The 22887-nt window shown below is 41.0% G+C and overlaps 1 protein-coding gene across 1 annotated transcript in view; it reads left to right on the top strand.

Moving 5' to 3' along the window:
* The window catches only part of CNTNAP2 (contactin associated protein 2), a 793259-nt gene that overhangs the window by 125501 nt on the left and 644871 nt on the right, over positions 1–22887 (top strand). The gene's annotated exons all lie outside the window — the stretch shown is intronic.

The raw sequence follows: 22887 nt of genomic DNA, 5'->3' as shown, positions 1-22887 counted from the left end.
AAAAAAAAAAAAAATGAAAGGATGTTTATTCCCCAGACATTGTTGGTGCATTTTATTAAATAATATAAATTCTTTTAATTATGTCAAGAAAATTTTGGGTGATGAATGAAGAAAGTATAAAGAACACTATATTCAAGAGAAGAATCCCATGTCTGTATCCTAAACTACACAGTTTGAATCAAGGAATCATTTATGGGATGAATTTGAAATAAAGTAAATAGTCAGAACTAAGAGAAAGCCAGGAATACTAAATATATGTGTGACAGAAGAACTTGAATTTTATCCCTGGAAACACTCAATCTTCTATTTTAATTAACCCAAATAATTTTTGGTATTCCACTTTAATCCCAGCTAGATCATGCTTATTGCTAGAACAGTAGCAGAGATTATATTTAATAAAAAGAAAACTGTTGAAGAATAATGTTTATTCCTGCACTGAAATAAAGAGGGATTGCTGTCAGTTAGCCTTTAGCTGAAGGTATCTTTGGTTAAGTTGCTATTTTGGTATCTTTGCTACTGGAAATACCAAATATACATAATACTTAAAAATAAATTTGTAGTATGTATTGACTGAATTGTGTGTATTGAGAATGTATTTTCTTCAGATAATATTTCTAAGTAATAGAAAATACAGCTTTCCTGATTTTTTTTTTTAATGCTCTTCTATCGTTTATTTGTACATGCATTAAGCCACTGTTCTGCATTTTGAAGCCTAAATTCCAACATGATAGCTTCCCAGGAGTAAAGGAATTCAGAGGGACTTATTCAGAAAGATGGAATTAAATGCAAGAGTATCAGAACTATTTAACTGCTTATTTCCTGCTTATATGTACTTCAAGCCTTTCTACTAATTGCTTATGTCTTGTAGAAGCTGTGAGAATGCAAAGAATGTCTTTCCTCTTTATCACTAAAAAAAAAATTGTATGATGATACATATTCATTTGTCAGTGAAACTATTAGGATTGGATGTCATCTGTATCCTAATCTCAGATGCTGAAGTTCAGAAAGCTATTTAAATATTTTACTGTTAAGTTAAATGTATCGTTGCAAGCAAAAAAATTGAAAGACCTTTCTATCCTATGACCAAACTCAGAAATTTTGAGTGGGGGAAAGACAAGATGTCAAGTGAGACTGAGATGGACACAGATTAAAAAAAAACTCTTACATCAGCACAGATTTAGAGACAAGATCAGTGTAATTGCTTGTAAGCACATAGCACTGTAGTGCAGACATGCAATGAAAGCATAACCTCTCAGCTGTGATTGTTCAGTGGATCTTTGGAGTTCACTTTCAAATAGATCTAACATTTCAAAACTGAGAAATACTGATAGAAGTAATCTACGTCACTGCTGAGTGGGAGAAAAAAAGATACAGTAATAGAGATTAATGTAATAATGCTGCTATTTAAATGTGATTATTGCATATATTTGTGTAAAATCTGTTTCCGTTTCAGTAGGAAAAATAAAATAGCTTTTTTTTTTAAACAACATTTTTTACATTGATAGAGTGATATTCAGAGTATATGTGATAACAGAAGTTGCTTTTTTTGCATTAGTAATAGTAACCCTGACAAGCACTTTAGAGTGCTCTGATATGGTTGCATCTGGCACGACACACATTATCTACCTATAGTTTTATCAGTGAATCTGACCCAAATAGTTCTGAAAACATTGGCAAGATTTGTCTGCAGAAGTTGCAAGGAAATTCAGGATATAAGCAGGGGAAGAGTGCAAAGGAGAGAATTTGTATGTCTTACTGATGAACGTTAAAACATATTTATACTGATTTAGGGGCAGGATTACAACTTGAAAATATTTTTAAATAACTTGAGTAACATTTATTTACTTATTTATATGTTCTAAACAGCAAAGATGAAAGAGACCAGAATGAGATATGTAAAATTCTCAAGTTCACAGTAGGATTCATTGAATCTTCTTGTGGTCCCACTCCCCATCTATATAATTCATCCATACTTAGAACAGTAGCATAAAGGAATCCCTTCATTGGTTTCTGTAGCTTCAGTGAACTTCCTTGCTCTGGTGCAGGCCTGCCTGAGTGTGAGCTATGTACTTCAGCGTTGCTTCCCAAGAGAAACTTCCTATGGCTAAACTTTGGGTACTGTAGTCTAATCAGTGCTGATAATATAGCAGACAGCCAACCATATCCCAGGCTTCATCAAAAGAAACATGCAAAAACAGCATGCAAGTTGAGGAAGGTGATCCTGCCCCTCTACGCTGTGCTGGTGAGACCTTACCTGGAGTACTGCATCCATATGTGGAGTTCTCAGTACAGAAGAGATATGGACCTGTTAGAATACATCCAGAGGAGGATCGCAGAAATTATCCAAAGAATGGAACACATCCTCTGTGAGGACAGGCTGAAAGAGTTGGGGCCCTTCAGACTGTAGAAGAGAAGGCTCTGGGGAAGACCTTCCAGTATCTAAAGGGGAGCAACAAGAAAGAAGGGGTCAAAGGGGTCAGACTCTTTAGCAGGATCTGTTATGATAGAACAAAGGGAAATGGTTTCAAACTAAAAGTGGAAGATTTGGTTAGATAAAAAAGATTTTTTTTTTTTATGATAAGTGCAATGAGGCAGTGTTACAATTTGCCCAGACATATAGTGGATGCCTCATTCTTGGAGACATTCAATGTCAGGCTGGATGAAGCTCTGAGCCCGATTTTGTGGTAGATGTCCCTGTTCAGAGCTTGTCTTGTTCAGTTGACATGACTAACAATGACAGGACAAACTCTTAGAAAGCGATAGAGCCTGCTCTTTGAGAGTGTCAGCTTCTGGCTTCAGGATTCTAACAGGAACTCCTTTGTTCCCATCTTCCATGCCTTGCCAATTTAAGACAGCAGATAAAGAGGGAAACAGGGAAATGCTAGCTTGTATCTTGTCTTCACAGGATATTCCCATAGATTGTAGTGTTAGGGGATAGTACTTGTCTGAGACTAGAAAGGAGTGTCTCAAATCAACATGAGGCAATCAACATCATTTTACAAACAGTTTTACATTTTAAAGCATCTCTTTGGAGTTGTTTGCCTTGGAACAGGAGTGCTCAGGAATGTTTGCTGGTTGAATACTCTGCCTGGGAGCAAATGAAACCATCTTGATATAGTAGAAAACTAGCCAAAATGTTTTGAAAATTTAATTAAGATGTGCCATTGAGGCACAATGCATGAGAGTAGAGTACCTTAATAAAAGTACATGTTTATAAAAAACTGAGGAAAGAAAAAAAATGGGCAACTATAAAAATTATCATTCCATAACTTCATGCAGCTGCATGTATCAATACATTCTTCTTGATAAGCAGGGGGTGCATGGGGATGGATAAGACATCTAACTCCTTTTCTTGTATAAATAAAGCTTGCATACTTTTTCCCTCTGTGAGATTACGGTATCAGACAGTTGCACTTAATTACAACACTTCGTAAAGGTTCAGGTTACACAAAACTGTGTGAAGATAAGAGATGCAACAGATAAAGCAACCCTTTTTCAAGATCTTTGAATTTGGGTCATTTTAAGGAGTACATTTGAGATTTTTTTTCCCCAATTAGTGTAGATCCTTCCATGCGTTAACTGGCTTGGGTTGGAAGGGACCTCAAGGTTCATCAAGCTCCAACCCCCTGCCACATGCAGGGCCGCCAACCTCCCCATTTAATACTAGACCAGGCTGACCAGGGCCCCATCCAATCTGGCCTTGGACACCTCTAGGGACAGGGCATCCACAGCCTCTCTGGGCAGCCTGTTCCAGAACCTCACCACTCTCATAGTAAAGAGCTTACCCTGACATCCAACCTCAATCTTCCCTCAGCTTAAAACCATTTCCCCTTGTCCTGCAGTTATCAACCCTTTCAAAGAGTTGATTCCCCTCCTGTTTGTAGGCTCCCTTTAGGTACTGGAAAGCTGCAATGAGGTCACCTTGCAGCCTTCTCTTCTCCAGGCTGAACAAGCCCAGCTCCCTCAGCCTGTCTTGGTAGGGGAGGTGCTCCAGTCCCCTGACCATCTTTGTGGCTCTCTTCTGGACCCTCTCCAGCTTCCTGTCTTTCTTGTACTGGAGGCTCCTGGACACAGTACTCTAGATGGGGCCTCACAAGAGCAGAGTAGAGAGGGACAATCACCTCCCTGTCCCTGCTGGCCACCTCCCTTCTGATGGAGCACAGGACACTATTTGCTTTCCCAGCTGCAAGAGCACACTGCTGGCTCATGTTAAGTTTTTCATCCATCAGGACCCCCAGGTCCTTTTCTGCAGGGCTCTTCAAGTATTGCTCCTCCCAGTCTGCATATGTATCCAGAATTTCTCTGGCCCAAGTGCAAAACTGTGCACTTTGCTGTGTTGAACCTCATTAGGTTCATGCAGGCTCACCTTTCAAGTCTGTTGATGTCCCTCTGAATGGCATCCCTTCCTTCCACCACGTCAACTGCACTACTCATGCTGTCATCAGTAAATTTGCTGGGGTGCACTCTATTCAATCATCTATCTCATTGATGCTCAGTTCCCAAGACAGTTGGAGTTGCTCTTGGAAAAAAAAATAAAAAATCAGAGATGACAATTAGAACAGAAAACAGAATATGAGTGTGGTGGAGGTGCAGTTGGGAAGAAATATTCATTCTTGTAAATGCTTAGAGTCCATTTAAAAACAATAAGCAAAATAAACAAAACCACTAGCAAGTATTTGCATATCTTTCAAGATTTTACATTTTTGTACAGTGGGAATATCAGAATAAAGTTAGCAAATTCAGTATATTTCAACTGGATGTAGAAGATAGGGTATCAGACTAAAATTACCTTTAGGCATGTGTTTTTTTGTTCTGTAAAAATAAGACAACTTGACACTTCTAATCTAGTAATTAGAATTTGTCAGTGCCTGCAAACTTGGAGGTTGTATGTTTAGAGACGCATATATTTTGAAAATAATTAATGAATAATAATGAATTGTTTCATTTTTATTTATCATAAGCCCTCAATTTCTCTTGAAAAAAAGATTGAAAAATATGGTATTGAAACTGAAATTCACTAGAAGGTTCTACATAGTCTGATAAATAACATGAACACTATGCCAGTTCACAGTCTTTATTGTGTTGGCTTAAAAACTTCTAAAATATTGTTATAACAGGGTTCACTGGAAAAATTAGAACTACAAAGTTGATTATCTGCAGCTTAAATAGTATGGCTACCTTCCAGAGTGGCCTGCTTTCTTCAGTCTGAAAAAAACTGTATGAAGAAAACTTCAACAGTTGCATCACAGCATGAATTGGATACTTACTGCAGGATGAGTGAGACACCGTAGTGACAGAAAGTGCCTAAAATAAAATTCAGTCTGCCAAACTAGGTCAGGGGTGATATAGTTACACATATAAATACCCATTAGTGACTGAAGGTGCTGCAAAAAACACTGCAGAATCAACTCCAGCAATAACATTTGCTGTCTATTGTGATTATATTCAGTTGTCAAGCCTTGTGCTTTAAGTTATCACAAAGAGCACATCTTGTTTAACATAATCCTTGGAAATAATTGTTGCTTGCTACTCTATAGTTTTTACCACCTTCTGAAAAAGATAAGAACTTCCCAAGAAGAGACTTCTTAATAAATTTGACAAAAAGAAAAGAAAGAAAAAATAGAGAAGCAGGCTTCAAAAATATGTTTGTGCTTGAATTTTAGCATAAAAAGAACACTACACATTTTCATACCCATGCGTAAAATCTGTCTGTTTTACTTCACATTACTTCTGTTAGTTCAGCTACAGACTCTAAAAAGTAGTTCTTCACAGGAAATGTTACTTGAAACAGATAGAAATGTGATTGCTTAAGTTACATCTGAAGTTATGTATTACAAAAGTTAACTATATAATTAGGCTTCATAGTAGAAATGAAATACAAAAATAAAGTCCAAGCTAAAGGAAGAAACTTTGATGTATACAATCAAAGAATATACAGATGTTATAATTAGGAAATAGAGTTTGGCTATGCAGGTTATTATAACAAAAAGAGAATAGATAGAGTACTTACCCTGAGCTCACTGTAAAACTCCAAAAGGAGACATCTCCAGAAAGAGATCCTTCCCTGCTGGCAGTCAGCTCTTAAATGGGGTCTAGGAGAGGTGGAGCCAGCCTCCACCCCTTCCAGCAGCACAGGTGAATTGCCTTCACCTATGCTCCCATGGCTGACTCATTGCTTGCCTCAGGTGATCAATCAGAGGTTCAGGCCGTGATTCAGCAGTTCCCATACAACATGCTGCTAGAAATTGTTATTTTGGATACAGTTAAAGAATTAAGAAATGAAAAATGAGGGAATACGAGATGCATTTTCAATACCTTTTAAGTCATAAATGCATATTTTTTTTTCAGTGTTTCATTGTGCCTTCCCTCTTAAATGCTGTATTTTCTATGTTTAATTCACTTTTATATATTTATAGTAATTGACTAAATAGGATCAAACTTTTTCAACATAAAAACAAAGGTCACAGCCAGAGGGTTGTGGTCAATGGCTCTATGTACAGGTAGAGGCCAGTAATGAGCCTCTACTGTGGATCTGCTGTCGGACTGGTACTCTTTAACATCTTTATCAATTACATAGATGATTGGATTGAGTGCTATGCAAGTTTGATGATGATACCAAGCCGAGTGGTACAGTTAATACAGCAGAAGGAAGGGATGCTGTTCAGAGGAACCTTGATAAACTCAAAATATGGGTTTTTGTGAACCCACGTTTGTTGAGGTTCAACAAGGCAAAGAGCAAGGTTTTGCAGTTGGGTCAAAGTAATCCCAGATATGTATACACAACTCTCTTTGAGAGTAGCTCTGTTGAGAAGGACTTAAAAATTCTGGCTGATGAAAAATGGAGCACGAGCCAGAACAACACGCTTGCAATTCAGAAGGCCAACGGTACCCAGCACTCCATCAGGAGAGGGGTTGCCAGTGGGGCAAAGGAGGTGATTATTCCCCTCTACTCTGCCCTCATGAGGCCCCAGTTGGAGTACTGCATCCAAGTTTGGGGCCCTCAACACAAGAAATACGTGGAACTTTTGGAGAGTGTCCAGAGAAGAGCCACAAAGATGATCCAATGGCTGAAGCACCTATCCTGTGAAGATATGCTGGAGGAACTAGGCTTGTATAGCCTGAAGAAGAGAAGGCTATGGGGAGACTTGATCTCCGAGGTTAGCTGCTTTGGAGCTGTCCCAGGCAGAACCACAGTGACTGATCACGAGGTACAGGGGGATTTCGGTCGGTTCCTTCATCCAGGGATCCCTGAGACAACAGAGCAGCACGGCAGCTCTCAGGAGAGCGGCTGACGAGAAGTGGGCGCTGCCAGGGCAACGGCTCTGCATCCACACCCTCTGCCTAGAAAAGGGATGGAGAGGAGGAGTCAGAGTGTGTGAATCACTGAGGTGAAACGGTAAGCCACCTATTTGCACGACTACACAGGGAGGCGGGTTGTTATCTCACTGTGTAGAGAGATTTTCAGGGCAAACCCGGAGTGTATCAGCGAGCAGGCAGGGAGGGTCACCTTGCCGTATAGTAGGGGAGTTAGCACTTAGCGCTTAACAGGTCACTTAACTGGTCGTTGCTCTCTGGAAACGCCGAGGTGCAACTATGGTCACCACATGTCGGCGAGCTGCTGCTAAAAGGGACGTGGTGACTCAGACGGAAAGCATGAATGTCCATGCTGCAGTTCAGGTCTCAGGCTGCAGAGAATGCCCGGCCCTGTCACTGGTACAGGAGGGCAGAGATACCACCTGTGTGCGGTGTGAGCAAGTGGATGATCTGCTCAGTCTGGCGGTAAAGCTAAAGGAGAAAGTAGAAAGGCTGAGGAGCATCTGGGATTTTGGGAAGGGGATTGATTGGTGGAGTCGCACTCTGCTATCCCTACAGGAAGGGTGTAGGGGAGATGCTCCTCAAGCACTGGGGGATCATCTGCCCTCTCACAGTCAGATAGGAGGCAGCGACCTCAAAGACTGCGAGGAATGGAAACAAGTCCCTGTTCGGAGCAACAAGCAGACTGCCCCTCAGCCTGTCCCACCTTCCCAGGTACCCATACATAACAAGTATGAGGCTCTGAAGCTGGACGGTCTGGAGGATGTGAATGTTGGTGAAAGTCCATCCATGCAGGAGAGGTTGCCCAAGACTAGTCAGTCTGCTCCCAATTTTGCTACAACATTAGGCAGGAAAAAAAGAAGGGCTGTAATCATAGGGGACTCCCTTCTGAGGGGATCTGAGGGCCTGATATGATGCTTGGATCCATCCCATAGAGAAGTGTGTTGCCTGCCTAATGCCTGGATGAGAGATGTTGCTAAGAACATCACTTGCCTGTTCTCCGATTATTATCCATTACTGGTTTTCCATACTGGAAATGAAGAGATAGGCAAAACAAGTTCTCGGGCAATCAAAAGGGACTTCTGGGCTCTGGGAAGACTTCTGAAGGGATTGGTAGTGCAAGTTGTGTTCTCCTCTGTCCTCTCAGTTGGTGACTGGGATACGCTCAAAAGGAGGAGTGTGGGCATGCTGAATGAATGGCTTTGCGGATGATGTCATATTCAGGGCTTTGGGTACTATAGCTTGGGACACAGTCTTGAGAAAAGGGGAATGCTGACAGCAGGTGGGAGCCAACTGACTAGAAGGGTCACAAATATTCTTGGGAACAAGCTGGCTGGGCTGGTTAGCTGGGCTTTAAATTAGATATGATGGGGAAATGGGGTGTATTGGGTGACATAGAAGCATGTGGGAATGCTGCCACCTTGGGAGGTGGTAAGGGAAAACCCCAGACTTGTCCTGAAAGTACTAGGGAGGGCTCCTTTGAAAAGGCAATGAGGCCAATAGCCAAGCTGAAGTGTCTCTATACCAATGCACACAGCATGGAAAATAAACAGGAGGAGCTAGAAACAGTGGCGCAATTGGGAAAGTATGATCTAATTGCTATCACGGAAACATGGTGGGATGAATCTCATGATTGGAATACCCTGAGGATTGCAGGCCTTTCAAAAGGGATAGACAGGGTAGGAGGGGTGGGGGAGTTGCCCTCTATGTTAGGAAGTGGATAGATTGCGAAAAGCTGTGTCTGAAGAACAGCCACAATTAGGTTGAGAGCTTGTGGGTAAAAATCAAGGATCGGTCCAGTAAAGGGCATCTAGTGGTTGGGGTCTGCTACAGGCCACCTGATCAGGAGGAGGCTGTTGATGAGTCCTTCTTACTTCAGCTGTAGGAGGTGTCACTCTTGCGGGCTCTTGTCCTGATGGGGGATTTCAACCACCCAGACATCTGCTGGGATAGCTGCATGCAGGTGGCAGACAATCCAGGAGATTCCTAGAGTGTGTTAAAGACAAATTCCTGGTCCGGGTAATAGATGGACCAACCCAAGGTGAAGCCTTACTGGACGTGGTGCTCACCAATGCAGAGAAGAGCATTAGAGAGGTGAAGATTGGAGTGAGCCTGGACTGTAGTGACCATCTGGTCACTACCATTTGTAGTGACCAGCAGGCCTGGCAAAAAGTAAAGCTAAGGCCCTGTGCTTTAGGAGAGCAAACTTCTGGCTGCTCAAGGAACTGCTGAGTGGGATCCCCTGGGAAACTGTCCTTAAGGGCACAGAACAAAGCTGGCAGCTTTTTAAGGACACCCTTCTGAGAGCATAATGGCACTCCATCCCCAAGCAGAAAAAGTCGAGCAGAGGAGGCAGGCGTCGGTTGTGACTGTGCAAGGACCTGCAGCTTAAATTGAGAGAAAAGAGGGAAATGTACACAAAGTGGAAGCAGGGTTGTGTATCCTGGGAGGAATACAGGGCTGTTGTCTGTGTGTATAGAGAGAGGATTAGGTAAGCCAAGGCACAGATGGGGCTGAACTTGGTGAGGGACGTAGAAGATAACAAGAAGGGGTTCTATAGGTACATAGGCAGGAAGAGACAGACCAAGGAGTGTGTTTCCCCTCTGATGAAAAATAACGGGTAATGGCTTCCTCAGACATAGAAGAAGCTGAGATACTCAAAGAGTGCTTTGCCTCAGTCTTCACTGGCGGTGAGGCTTCCTGTGGGCCATGAGCCTCTAGGTGAGGGGGTGGGGAGTGGTTTCTGTCCAACTGTAATGGTGCAACAAGTCCGAATCCTACTCATGAAAATAAACATCCTAGAGTTCTGAGAGAGATGGCTGATGTGGTTGCCGAGCTGCTTTTCATCATATTTGAAAAATCGTGGCTATCAGGTGAAGTCTCCAGTGAAAAAGGGAAACATTATTCCTGTTTTTAAGAAAGGGAGAAAGGAAGACCCAGGGAACTACAGACTGGTGAACCTCACCTCTGTGCCTGGGAAGATCATGGTGCAGATTCTCCTAGAAGCTATGTTAAGGTACATACAAGATAAAGAGGTGATTCGAGACAACCAGCAGGCTCCACCAAGGGCAGATCATGCCTGATCAGTCTGGTGGCCTTCTATGATGGAGTGATGGCATCAGTGGACAGGGGAAAGGTGATGGATGTCATCTACCAGAACCTCTGCAAGACCTTTGACATGGTCCATTACCACATCCTTCTCTTTAAATTGGAGAGGTATGGATCTGAAGGATGGACTGTTCAATGGATTAGGAATTGGTTGTCTGGATGCAGCCAAAGGCTTGTGATTAATAGTTCTGTGTCAGGGTGGAGTCTGGTCACAAGTGGTGTCCATCAGGAGTCGGTCTTGGGACCGGTGCTCTTCAACATCTTTATCAATGATATAGATGATCGCATCGATGGCACTCTCAGCAAGTTCACGGATGACACCAAGGTGAGCAGTGCAGTCGATACTTCCATTGGAAGGAAGGGAGGCCATCCAGAGGGAGCTGGACAGGCTGGAGAAGTGGGTCCATGAAAACCTAATGAGGTTCAATAAGGCCAAGTGCAGTGTGTTGCACTTGGGTTGGGAAATCCCAGGAAATTCCCAAGCTGGGTAAGATCTCTTTGAGAGCAGCTCTGTGGAGAACGACTTGGGGATCGTAGTGGACGAGAAGCGGGATGTGAGCCAGCAGTGTGCGCCTGCAGCGCAAAAGGCCAACTGTGTTTTGGGCTGCATTAAAAAGGGAGTGGCCAGCAGGGAAAGGGAGGTGATTGTCCCCCTCTACTCGGCTCTTGTGAGGCCCCATCTGGAGTACTGCATCCAGCCCTGGAGCCCCCAGTACAGGAAGGACGTGGAGATGGAAGTAGTTTGTCTCTGAAGGGTAAGAGGATCTTAGCTGAGGAACTGGTGGGACTCATTGAAAGGACTTTAAACTAGGTATGAAGGGGGAAGGGGACAGAATGAAGGCAGCTGGGGTTGAGCAGGTCGTTTGAGGGCTTGTACCAAACTTAGTGGGCGAAGATGGTGAAGTACAAAGGGATGGACTAGGGCAGAGGGATGCTGGGGATGATGCTGTTCTAGGGGATCCTACATCCTCTATAAAGGCAGTGAGATGGAATGCCCAGCTGAAGTGCCTTTATACCAATGCACACAGCCTGAAAAATAAGCAGGACAACTTAAAAACCGTGATATGCTTGGAAAGTTATGATCTTGTTGCTATCACAGAAACATGGTGGGATGACTCCCATAACTGGAATACCACCACTGAGGGCTATTGGCTCTTTAGAAGGGATAGGCAAGGTAGGAAGGCTGGGAGAGTTGCCCTCTATGTGAAAGAGTGGATAGATTGTGAGGAGCTCTCTCTGAGAAACAGTCAGGAACAGGTTGAGAGCCTGTGGATTAGAACTAGGAACGGGACTAATAAAGGCCAGCTGGTGATAGGCGTATACTAGAGGCCACCTGATCAAGGGGAGACTGTTGATGAGGCTTTCTTGCTTCAGATGAGGGAGACATCATGCTTATGGGCTCTCGTCCTGGTGGGGGACTTCAACCATCCAGATATCTCTTGGAAAGACCACACAGCAAGCTGCAAGAGGTCCAGGAGGCTCCTGGAATCCACTGATGATAACTTTCTGGTCCAGGTATTGGACAGACCTACCAGAGGTGAAGCGTTGCTGGACCTGCTGCTCACCAATGCGGAAGAGATCATTGAAGGTGCTAAGGTTGGAGGCAGCCTGGGCTGCAGTGACCACACCCTGGTCGAGTTTGTGATCTTGAGGAATGTGGGCCTGGCAAAGAGTGGTGTCAGGACCCCGAACTTTGGAATAGCGAATTTTAAGCTGTTCAATAGACTGTTGGCCAAGATCCCCTGGAATGCTGTATGGGAACTGCTGAATCACAGCCTGAACCTCTGACTGATCACCTGAGGCATATACCTCCTTTGGTAAATGTAAAAGGAGAACTGACTTCAACAGACGAAGAGAAGGCTTAGGTACTGAATGAGTTCTTTACCTTCTTCACCAGCAGCCAGCATTTCATTATTTCTCACATCACTGAGCCCTGCATCCCTAAACCTCTAGATGGGGACTGGGGCAGTAAATCCCCCCCCAATGTAAGGGCAGAGTAAGTCTGAGACCTCTTAATGAGAGTCTATGGGGCCAGATGGCGTGCACCCCAGGGTTCTGAAGGAGCTGGCTGAGATGGTTGTTGAGCTGCTCTCTTTCACATTTGGCAAGTCGTGGCTGTCAGGTGAGGTCCCGGATGACTGGAGGAAGGGTCTCGTCACTCCCATTTACAAGAAAGGGAGCAAGGAGGGCCCAGGAATTTTACAGGCTGCTGAGTCTCACCTCTGTGTCTGGGAAGATCATGGAACAGATCCTGCTGGACGACATGCTTGATCACATGAGGAATGAGCGTGTGATCTGAGACAGCCAGCATGGCTTCACCAGGGGAAGGTCATGCTTAACTAATCTGGTGGCCTTCTATGATGGAGTGATGGCATTTGTGGACAAGGGAAAGGCGACAGATGTCATTTACCTGGACTTGAGCAAGGCCTTTGACATGGTCCCCCACCACATCCTTATCTCCAAATTGGAGGGATGTGGATTTGATGGGTGGACCACTCAATGGATAAGAAACTGGTTGAAAGGCCGCAGACCTTCATCAATGTTTCTATGCGCAGGTGGAGGAGAGTAATGAGGGGTGTCCCCCAGGGGTCTGTCTTGGGACAGGTGCTCTTTAACATCCTCATTAATGACATTGATGACGGAATCGAGCGCACCCTCAGCAAGTTTGCTGATGACACCAAGCTGAGTGGTGCGGTTGACATGGTGGAAGGAAGGGATGCCATTCAGAGGGACCTTAACAGGCTGGAAAGGTGGGCCTGGGTGAACCTAATGGGGTTCAATACAGCAAAGTGCACAGTTTTGCACTTGGGCCAGAGAAATTCTGGATACATATGCAGACTGGGAGGAGCAATACTTGAGAAGAGCCCTGCAGAAAAGGACCTGGGGGTCCTGATGGATGAAAAACTTAACATGAGCCAGCAGTGTGCTCTTGCAGCTGGGAAAGCAAATAGTGTCCTGTGCTCCATCAGAAGAGAGGTGGCCAGCAGGGACAGGGAGGTGATTGTCCCTCTCTACTCTGCTCTTGTGAGGCCCCATCTAGAGTACTGTGTCCAGGTCTGGAGCCTCCAGTACAAGAAAGACAGGGAGCTGTTGGCTCTCCTCTGGACACTCTCCACAGAGATGATCAGGGGACTGGAGCACCTCCCCTACCAAGACAGGCTGAGGGAGCTGGGCTTGTTCAGCCTGGAGAAGAGAAGGCTGCAAGGTGACTTCATTGCAGCCTTCCAGTACCTAAAGGGAGCCTACAAACAGGAGGAGAATCAACTCTTTGAAAGGGTAGATAACAGTAGGTCAAGGGGAAATGGTTTTAAGCTGAAGGAGGGAAGATTGAGGTTGGATGTCAGGGGGAAGTTCTTTACAGAGGGAGTGTAAAGGTGCTGGAACTGGCTGCCCGGAGAGGTTGTGGATGTCCCGTTCCTGGAGGTGTCTAAGACCAGACTGGATGGGGCTCTGGTCAGCCTGGTCTAGTATTAAATGGGGAGGTTGGCGGCCCTGCATGTGGCAGGGGGTTGGAGCTTGATGAAGCTTGAGTTCCCTTCCAACCCTGGCCATTCTGTGATTCTCTGAGTTCTTGGAATGTGTCCAGAGGTGGGCCACTAAGATGATCAGAGGGCTGGAGCACCCTTCCTATGAACAAAGATTGAGGGAACTGGGCTTGTTTTGCTTGGAGAAGAGAAAAGAAACTCATTATGAAGAGAAGAGAGACCTCGTGGCCTTCCAGTACTCGAAGGGAACTTATAAACAGGAGGGGGAACAGCTGTTTACAAGGGTGGATAGTGATAGGACAAGGGGGAATGGTTTTAAACTGGGGCAGGGGAGGTTTAGATTAGACATGAGAAGGAAGTTTTTCACCCAGAGGGTAGTGAGGCACTAGAACAGGTTGCCCAAGGAGGTTGTGGATGCCCCATCCCTGGAAGCATTCAACACCAGGCTGGATGTCTCTCTGGGCAGCCTGATCTGGTGTTTGGTGACCCTGTACATAGCAGGGGCATTGAAACTAGATGATCATTGTGGTTCTTTTCAACCCAAGGCATTCTATGATTCTATGACTTCATTTCCGCCTTCCAATATTTAAAGAGATATATATGTATATGTATAAATGAGAGGGAAATCAACTTTTTACAAGAGTAGATAGTGATACTACAAGGGGGAATTGTTTCAATGATAGGAGGGGAGATATAGATTTGATGTCTGGGGAAAGTATTTTATTTGGAGAGTGGTAAGGTGCTGGAACAGGTTGCCCAGAGATGTTGTGGACATCTGATCTCTGGAGGTATTTAAGGCTAGGTTGGATGAGGCCCGATCTAGTTCTTGATCTCGCAGCTGGCAGCTCTGCCTGTGGCAGAAGAGTTGGAACTTGATGATTCTTCAGGTCCCTTCCAACCCAAGCTATTCTATGATTGTATGATTCTATGTTCCTAATTTTGATTTCCTATTAGAAGTCAGCTTTCCTACACATGAATATTATGTTGAATATAACATTCAATAGCAAAAGTTTCTTAAATTGCTATAACAATCTTTAAACTGTTGACTCCTGAAATTTAGGAAGGAAGGCTGCGTAGTATCCAACTTGTTTGTTCTTTACATTTCACCTTCAGTTAGCTGTCAAAGACTAGATATTTATTGGATCTTTGGTCCCACTGAGAACAGTTCTTCCAAATGAAAAGCCATCACTTCCAAATTGTATAGTAGAAATTAGATTTTATGTAACTGAATTTAGTAAAAATATGTTTGTGAGGTCTTCCAGAGAAATATGAGAGCCTAGGCTTCATAAAGTATTTTGAATACCTAACGTTGGTCTTTTGTTAATGTAGGCTAGGGAAAACTCAATTTCCCTTATTATGTGAACTGCAAATCCTACTTAGGAGAAACAAGCAAGTGCACTATTGATGTGCATAATCATGTTTAATATATTGCACATGGTGTCTGAGGTTCTTTAGGGTTATAATGAATCTTAAAATGAAATTATCCCCTGTAAAAGCTCTACTGCATTTCAGTTTAGATAGCCTACAGAACTTTAAGTTCTTTTCCCTGACCTTTTTTTTTCCTCTGAAGACTTCGCATACTGCTAGGTCTGTTTTATGTCTGAGTATTGAATTTAAATAAACTCTAAAGCTCTTGTGTTTAACGGGAACTTAATTTGTATAGTGGATAACTTGGCAACTTTCACTGAAGTGAAGCTATAACAAAATGACAGGAATCTTGGTGTGAATTTCACCGTGCTCTGAAGCCTCTGTGCCAGGGAATATCTGCAGTCAGAAACCATTGTGAATAAGGACTTACTGCTTTTTAGAGGGGCTTCAGTCAGTTCTGTTCTAGATTTTTCAAAAAATCAGAGAGAAGCATCAAGTCTACAGTGTTTGAGAGAAGGAATTTTGTCTTGAGACTATTACCATGCAATCACTGCCTTGAAATGAAAGGTAACATTTTAGAAATATTAAGCATCTAATCTTTGCAGGCACTGCCATATAACAGAATTAATCCAATAACATTGAGCTTCTTAACAAGAGAAGATGTAATAGATCTCTCTAGCTGAATTTTACATGTAATGATTTTACATGTAAATCCTTTCCTAAAGACAGATTTGCTTCTAGGAATACAGTGTGAAGTAATTAAGTTGCCTAAATCTGATGGTTATTCTACCTCATGTCTAAAAGCTTCAATGATGAAAGGGAAATTCATGATTGTTTTGCAGTTGAGTTTAAATAATTCATTTGCTAGCTTACTATTCAGAGCATACTGATAAAGAGAAGTGTCTGTAGGAGTGAAGATTTATCAGTTGATGATAGTAAATGTAGCTAGAAAACATCCATTATTGAGCTCATTTTTTATCATTCCATTTAGATGTTACTGTTGGTGTTGTAGATATTTTGTTACCATATATTTTTTCAAAATATACAGTGATTTCTTATTGCTTACTCTTTTACTGTGCAAACAAATTAAGACATATTTCCACAGGAAGTAGTGCAATACAGGATAAATATATTTAAATCAATATATGTACTCTTCTCTGCTTAATGATATCTTTACATTTTTGTCTTTCTCAATCAAGGTTTTCCTTTTTTTTTTTATATTAGGAGATCAAACGTCTCTCCAAAAAGAAGTATTTGAAGGACTAGCACTGTAGAGATGTATTAACTACTGTAGTCACTGATGTGCTAAACCACCAGCAAAAATAGGTGCTAGGATTATAGTTTCATAAGCATAAAATATGCTCAATGAAGTGTCATCACAGTTTCAATTTTAATACTAGCGTAAGAAATTTCCTCCTATTGATTACAGTTGTGGCACTTAAAAGCTGAATTATTTTAGTCTGAGTGTGGGTGAAAATGGTGATACAGTTTAATAGCTTCTTAGCCTTGAGGAAAATATACTGGGAGAGTGATAATGAAAATGTTATATCTGATTTATTTGAAAATGACACTGTGATTGGTTGTGGCACTGTGACTGGTTGCTTTACTAGATGAAGTGTTAAAGGTGGCAGATCTTTGTCTGTTATGTACAATTTATATTTTAGATACTGTTTACTATTACGTTAACAGAATGCTTTCACGTTGAGCAGATGAGTTTGGTAAGTTAGACAAAAATGAAGAATGGTTGGTTTTCTGCATCATGATATGTAGACTATCGTTATTTCAGATGATATTTCAAATGTTATTTCAGTTTGAACTAAACCATAGAGAAAGCCTTAAACTAGAATCTTGAAACTAGAAAGCTGCACGCCACTGAACATGTTCTTCAGCTTTTTATAGACTTGAATGCACAGCTGATAAATTAGGAGGTGCATGAATAGCTCGGAAATGCTTAAAGACTTAAAAATTAAATTCTTTTTCAAGCAAATTCATATCACATAGAGGGTTTTTTTTTTTAACTCTCTGTTTTTCCATAATGTTAGTATGAGAAAAATAGTTTTTATAAAAATATTTTAAAATCTATTTTTTTTCTGGTAAAAAATGTTAGAACAGCACAAAGACACCTTATCAAAATGTTTGCATGTAGGTGAATTTGAGGATTGAAAACCTTTTAGATGTTGATGTCAGTCATCCTCAAAGGGAAATAAAACCAATTAAATTAAATGTATTTGGCTGTGCCAGTCACTCACCGGTTTTTATCTCACATAATATAAATATGTAATGTGAATAAATTATACAGCCTTTGCCATAAATGAAAGGCTGTATAATTGAATGAAACTTCTGAAATATATAGGAAATTTAACTGGGAAAGCAAATTAGGAAGGCTATCAAAAGGAACTGTTGAAATTTGCAGCCAGTGTTTGGGCATTTGGTTCTACATAACAGCACTATACTGAATGGAAAAGTGAAACAAGCTTTTATCCTGATTCTAATTGTCTGTGTTCAGAATCTGCTGACTCCAATCAATAAATCAGAGAAAGGGGCACAGCATGTATGGCTTACTCATTGGTCAGCACATGAAATTTACCTGAATAACAGAAACACATGGCAGAAACATACAACTGATGATGATGGTTTAGCAGTGATGTGCTTCCTGATCAAATGATACATTTTACTATCATGAGGATGCTGCAGTGTCACACTCAGCTAGTAGTCATTTCCATTCAGTATGCTTTATTGGTACAAGTCATAACTGATGTACAAATCTATGGTGCTGTCTCAGTCAATCTAACTAGAAAATGTAATTTATCTTAATGTATTTGCATAAGAATTGTTACCTCTAAAACATGGTTGTCTAACATCCTGGCTTTCCTGGGCCACACAGAGTGAGCAGGAATTGCCACTGTTATAGTTTTATGATTTCTGTTGTCAGTATTCCACACCATAACATCATGTAGTGCACTGGGAGTTAGAGTCAATGCTCCAGTTCCATGGATTGTCAATAGTTCCAAGGTACCTTCCACAGAAGAGAAGAAGAAATACTTCTCTCAAAAGACTTCACTGTTCCATTTTCTGTTCAGAGGAAGAGATAAAACTATTGGAAGTCATGAGATTGGCCTTCTTTTTTTTGTTGTTCATGTATGTGGTGTGCGCTCCCTAGCTGTTTTGTTTTCAGCATTAGAATAAGGCCTTCAGTTTTTGGACGCTCTCTCTCGTTTTATTTGATCAATTAGGTTAATTCCAATTATATTGTATTATATTGTGTTATTTCACATTCTACCTCATAATAAATAAGTTTTCTCTCTGTTTTCTCTGCTATTTTGTTTTCAGACCAATCTCACGGCATGGGTCCGTGGGTCCCCCTGCCCCATTTAATCACACAACCAGGCCAAACTGGGCCAGGACTGTGACTGGGCTGCAAATAAAACATAATAATAGACTTTATAAAAGTAACATGATTTATTTTCTATGTATTTCTATTAACCACAAAAAACATGGAGCAACAAAAACATAAAACTAATGGGATGTTTGACCTTGTTTTGGTGATACAAATGCAGGCCAGTTCAATGGCAGTGGGTGACATTCCTAGTGAGTTCTCAGGGCATTCATCAGAGATTTTTGATGAAATATTACTTTTCCTATGCTTCATTCTTGGCAACAATTGTTCACAAACGTAAGTACTGACAAAAAGTGATGACTGGGAAGGAAGATCTGGGGAACTAAAGACCTGTTATACTGACCTCAGTGCCAGGGAAGGTAATGGAGCAAATCATCTTGAGCATGTGGAGGACAACCAGGGGATCAGGTCTACTCAGCATGGGTTCATGAAAGGCAGGTCCTGCTTGACCAACCTCATCTCCTTATATGATCTACCAAGACTTCAGAAAAGCCTTCAATGCTGTGTCCCACAGTATTCTCCTGGAGAATCTGGCAGCCTGTGGCTTAGACAGATGCACTCTTTGCTGGATAAAGAATAGGCTGGATGGTTGGGCCTAGGGGGTGATGGAGTTAAATCCAGCTGGCAAACAGTTGAGGGTGATGTTCGTCAGGGATCAGTATTGGGACCTGTCCAGTTCCATATCTTTATTGATGACCTGAATGAGGGCACTTGGTGCACCCTCAGTAAGTTTGCAGTTGACACCAAGTGAAAGGAAGTGTCCATCTTCCTTGAGGAAGAAAGGCCTCGCAGAGAGATTTGAACTGGCTGGGTAGCTGGGCTGAAGCCAATGGGATGAAGTTCACAAAGATGAAGTACTATGTCCTGTACTTTGGCCACAACAACCCCAGGCAGTGCTACAGGCTTGGGGAGGAGTGGATGGACAATGGAGGAAATGGATCTGAGGTCATTGGTCGACACGTGGCTGAACATGAGCCAGCAATGTGCCCAGATGGCCAAGGTGGCCAATGGCATCCTGGCTTGTATGAGAAAATGTGTTACCAGCAGGAGCAGGGAAGTGATCATCATTCTGTACTCAGCCCAGCTGAGGCCGCACTTTGAGTACTGTGTTCAGTTTTGGGCCCTCACTATAAGAAATACATTGAGGCCCTGGAGTGCATTCAGAGAAGAGAAATGAAGCTAGTGAGGGGTCTGGAGCACAGGCCTTATGAAGCTGAGGGAGCTGGGATTGTTTAGTCTGGAGAAGATGGGGCCCAGGGATGACCTTATCACTCCCTACAACTACCTGAAGGGACCTTGAGGTGAGATGGGGGTTGGCCTCTTCTTCCATGTAACTAGCAATAGGACTAGAGGAAATGGCCTCAGATTGCACCAATGGAGATTCAGATTGGACGTTACGAAATACTCTTCTCTCAGATAGTGGTCAAATGCTGGACCAAACTGCCTAGGGGGTGGTGGAGTCACCATCCTTGGAGGTGTTCAAGAAATGTTTGAATGTTTTACTAAAGTATACGGTTTAGTGGGAAATACTGGTGATAGGTGAATACAATGAACTGGATGATCTTGTAGGTCTTTTCCAACAGTGGTTTTTCTGTGAATCTATGATCTATTTTCAAAGCTTTTGTACATAAATTTTCTTGATGTCTGATGCAGTTATATTTCACCAAATGTGAGTTACTAGTGGTAACTGCTGCTACTACTAACTTTATAAGTCCGCTTTTTTTTTTTTTTAACCTTTCCATCACTGGGACACCATCAGTAGCTATACAAGATATGTTGATAAAGTTTCAAGAAAATTGATTTAATGGTTTTTTCTTTTTTTTTTTTACTGCTTCATGTAAATCAAGAGATTTAATTGCTTCTGTTGATGTAGCTAAGGAAGCCATTTCTTCAATGACGTTATATTCATTGTGAATACCTGTAATGAAAATGGTATGTTGAGCCATATCTGTAGCATCGGTATTTTTATCTATTGTCAAAGCATAAAATTTGAAACTAGCAGATTTACTCTCCAATTTTTATTTATTTATTTATTTATTCAATAGATTTTCCTGTTTCTTCACTTAACTATAGTGTGGTGAGGCAAACTGATTTTAGTAAAATCTTTTTTTCTTTTTTTTTTTTTTAAATCAGGACCCATAATATCTGAATATCTGTCATGCTTTCCATACATAACGAGCTCACCATCAGGAAATGGTTTATCTATATATATTTGGAATTCAGATTTGGTACCATGTTACTAGCTTTCATAACAGTTCATTTGAGTTTTAATGTTATTAAAATATTTTATTGAAGAGATGGGCTTCTTTCAGTTCTGCTGTTTTGTCTTTATGAAGCATTTCTTGATACGCATCAGATTTTGCAGCATGCTTCTGCATATTATGTCTTTTCAAATTGTAATCTATGAAAACTGACACAATTTCCTTGCAAATTTAGCATAGTACTATATTATTTGTCAACAGTGCCTTGCACCCTTCCCATGATCTGGGGCCAGGCCAGGCTGCTCAATGAGGCAGAGCTGCTACTATGATGATGTAGCAGCAGGGGATGAAGCCCATGGTGAGAGCTGAGCTGGGCCACATATGGCCTATAGGTTGAACATGCCTGATCTAAAATGTACTAAGCCTGGGTTAGACTGAAAAACTTGATTTGTCTTTTGATTTTAGCTATATTTTAAGTTCCTAGTGCTGTAGAATTTTTTTATAACCTGTCTGAAGTCTTAAATTATGCTATTTTTTTCTATCTATCTGCAAAATAATAGTTATTCAGAAGTTCAAACTGTCCCATTAATATCAAGAAGCTCACTTTCAGTGTAGCATGGGCCAATGGGATAACAGTATAAATTTTTTTCTAAGAGATTAGTTCAAATGTTTCATTGAGTATGTTAGCAATAAATGACTGTTGTCAGATGTTTGAAAAGAAATAAACAAAGATATTAAAATCAAGTAAATTGTCTAGATTTCTGAAGCAGTAACTCCTGAGAGTCTCTTTGATCATACTTACCTGAAATTAATTAAGGTAAATATTAGCTACTTATTTAGAGAACATACTTTTGTATTTATAAGTAAAACTAGTGATACAAAAGAAGTTAGTGAAGCATTTACTGAAAGGGGGAAAGAATACTTTGTAAATAATTTTTTAAACTCTTTTTCAAGATAAAGTGCATGCATATTTTCACTGAATTTGAAGTTATATTATATAACAGGTATGGGATAATACGTTTCTAAAATTAAACATGCATGGTTATGTGATTGTACTTTGTAAAAAGCCAAGTTAAAAACATATCTGTGTGCCAACCGAAAAATAATGACTAATCCCTATTCTAAGTATATGCTCTTTTTCTTGGTAAAATATTTTGCTGCAGAAAAATTGAATTAAATCAATGAAGAAGTGTTTTTACAGTATAGATGTTTTTAAGTTCTTTCATGCTTCATGCTAACCAGGACTTTTACTACCAACTATTCCTGACATCTTGGGCTGCATTTGTGTGGCACTGAACCTGTACCACTGAAACCAGCCTTTCCATGATGTAGTATTCAGTTTCTGTTTTTCTCATCACTTTCACTGTAAGGCAAATATGCATGCCACTGGTATAGATATTTCGGTATTATGATTTAAACATGGCTTTATTATTTTTTTTTCTTAGCTCTATGGTTAGCTTGAAAACAGAGAAGGATTATTAGATAGGGTGTATTAATCATTAAACCGTCAGTTTGCAACATATTTAAAACTGTGAGATATTAGTTAAGAATTAAATACATTTCAAAATGTATTGTTTGAGGCCATGATATATAAAGAAGTAATTTATCATTTAATGAAGGTACTCTTTAGATACCACTATAGAGAATCATGTTAAAAACAGTTGTTTATAAGAACATATGGATATACCATTCAGGAAAAGTTTTATCTATTAAGTCATTGTGCTCAGTAATGAAAGTAATGAATATATTAATAAAATTTAAAAAGTAATAGAATTCCTTTGAAGACAATATGAAATACAATTACAGCTGTCAAGTTGCAGGATGAATAGAACTGATGACTTTGGAAATTCATCAGTAAACAATTTTTTTTTATGTTTAAAGGGTTATACTAATATCCGGATGTAGTTTTTTTTGTTTGTTTGTTTTTGTTTTTTTTTACTTCCACAAATAAATAAAAATAACTTCAATGATATATTTTACATGTTTTAAAATGAAAATGTTAAGAATTAATTTG

This window comes from Meleagris gallopavo, chromosome 3, assembly GCF_000146605.3.
Source record: "Meleagris gallopavo isolate NT-WF06-2002-E0010 breed Aviagen turkey brand Nicholas breeding stock chromosome 3, Turkey_5.1, whole genome shotgun sequence".
In the NCBI taxonomy this organism is placed as follows: Eukaryota; Metazoa; Chordata; class Aves; order Galliformes; family Phasianidae; genus Meleagris; species Meleagris gallopavo.
The sequence above is the reverse complement of the archived record's forward strand: the minus strand, read 5'-3'. Positions and strand labels throughout refer to the sequence as shown.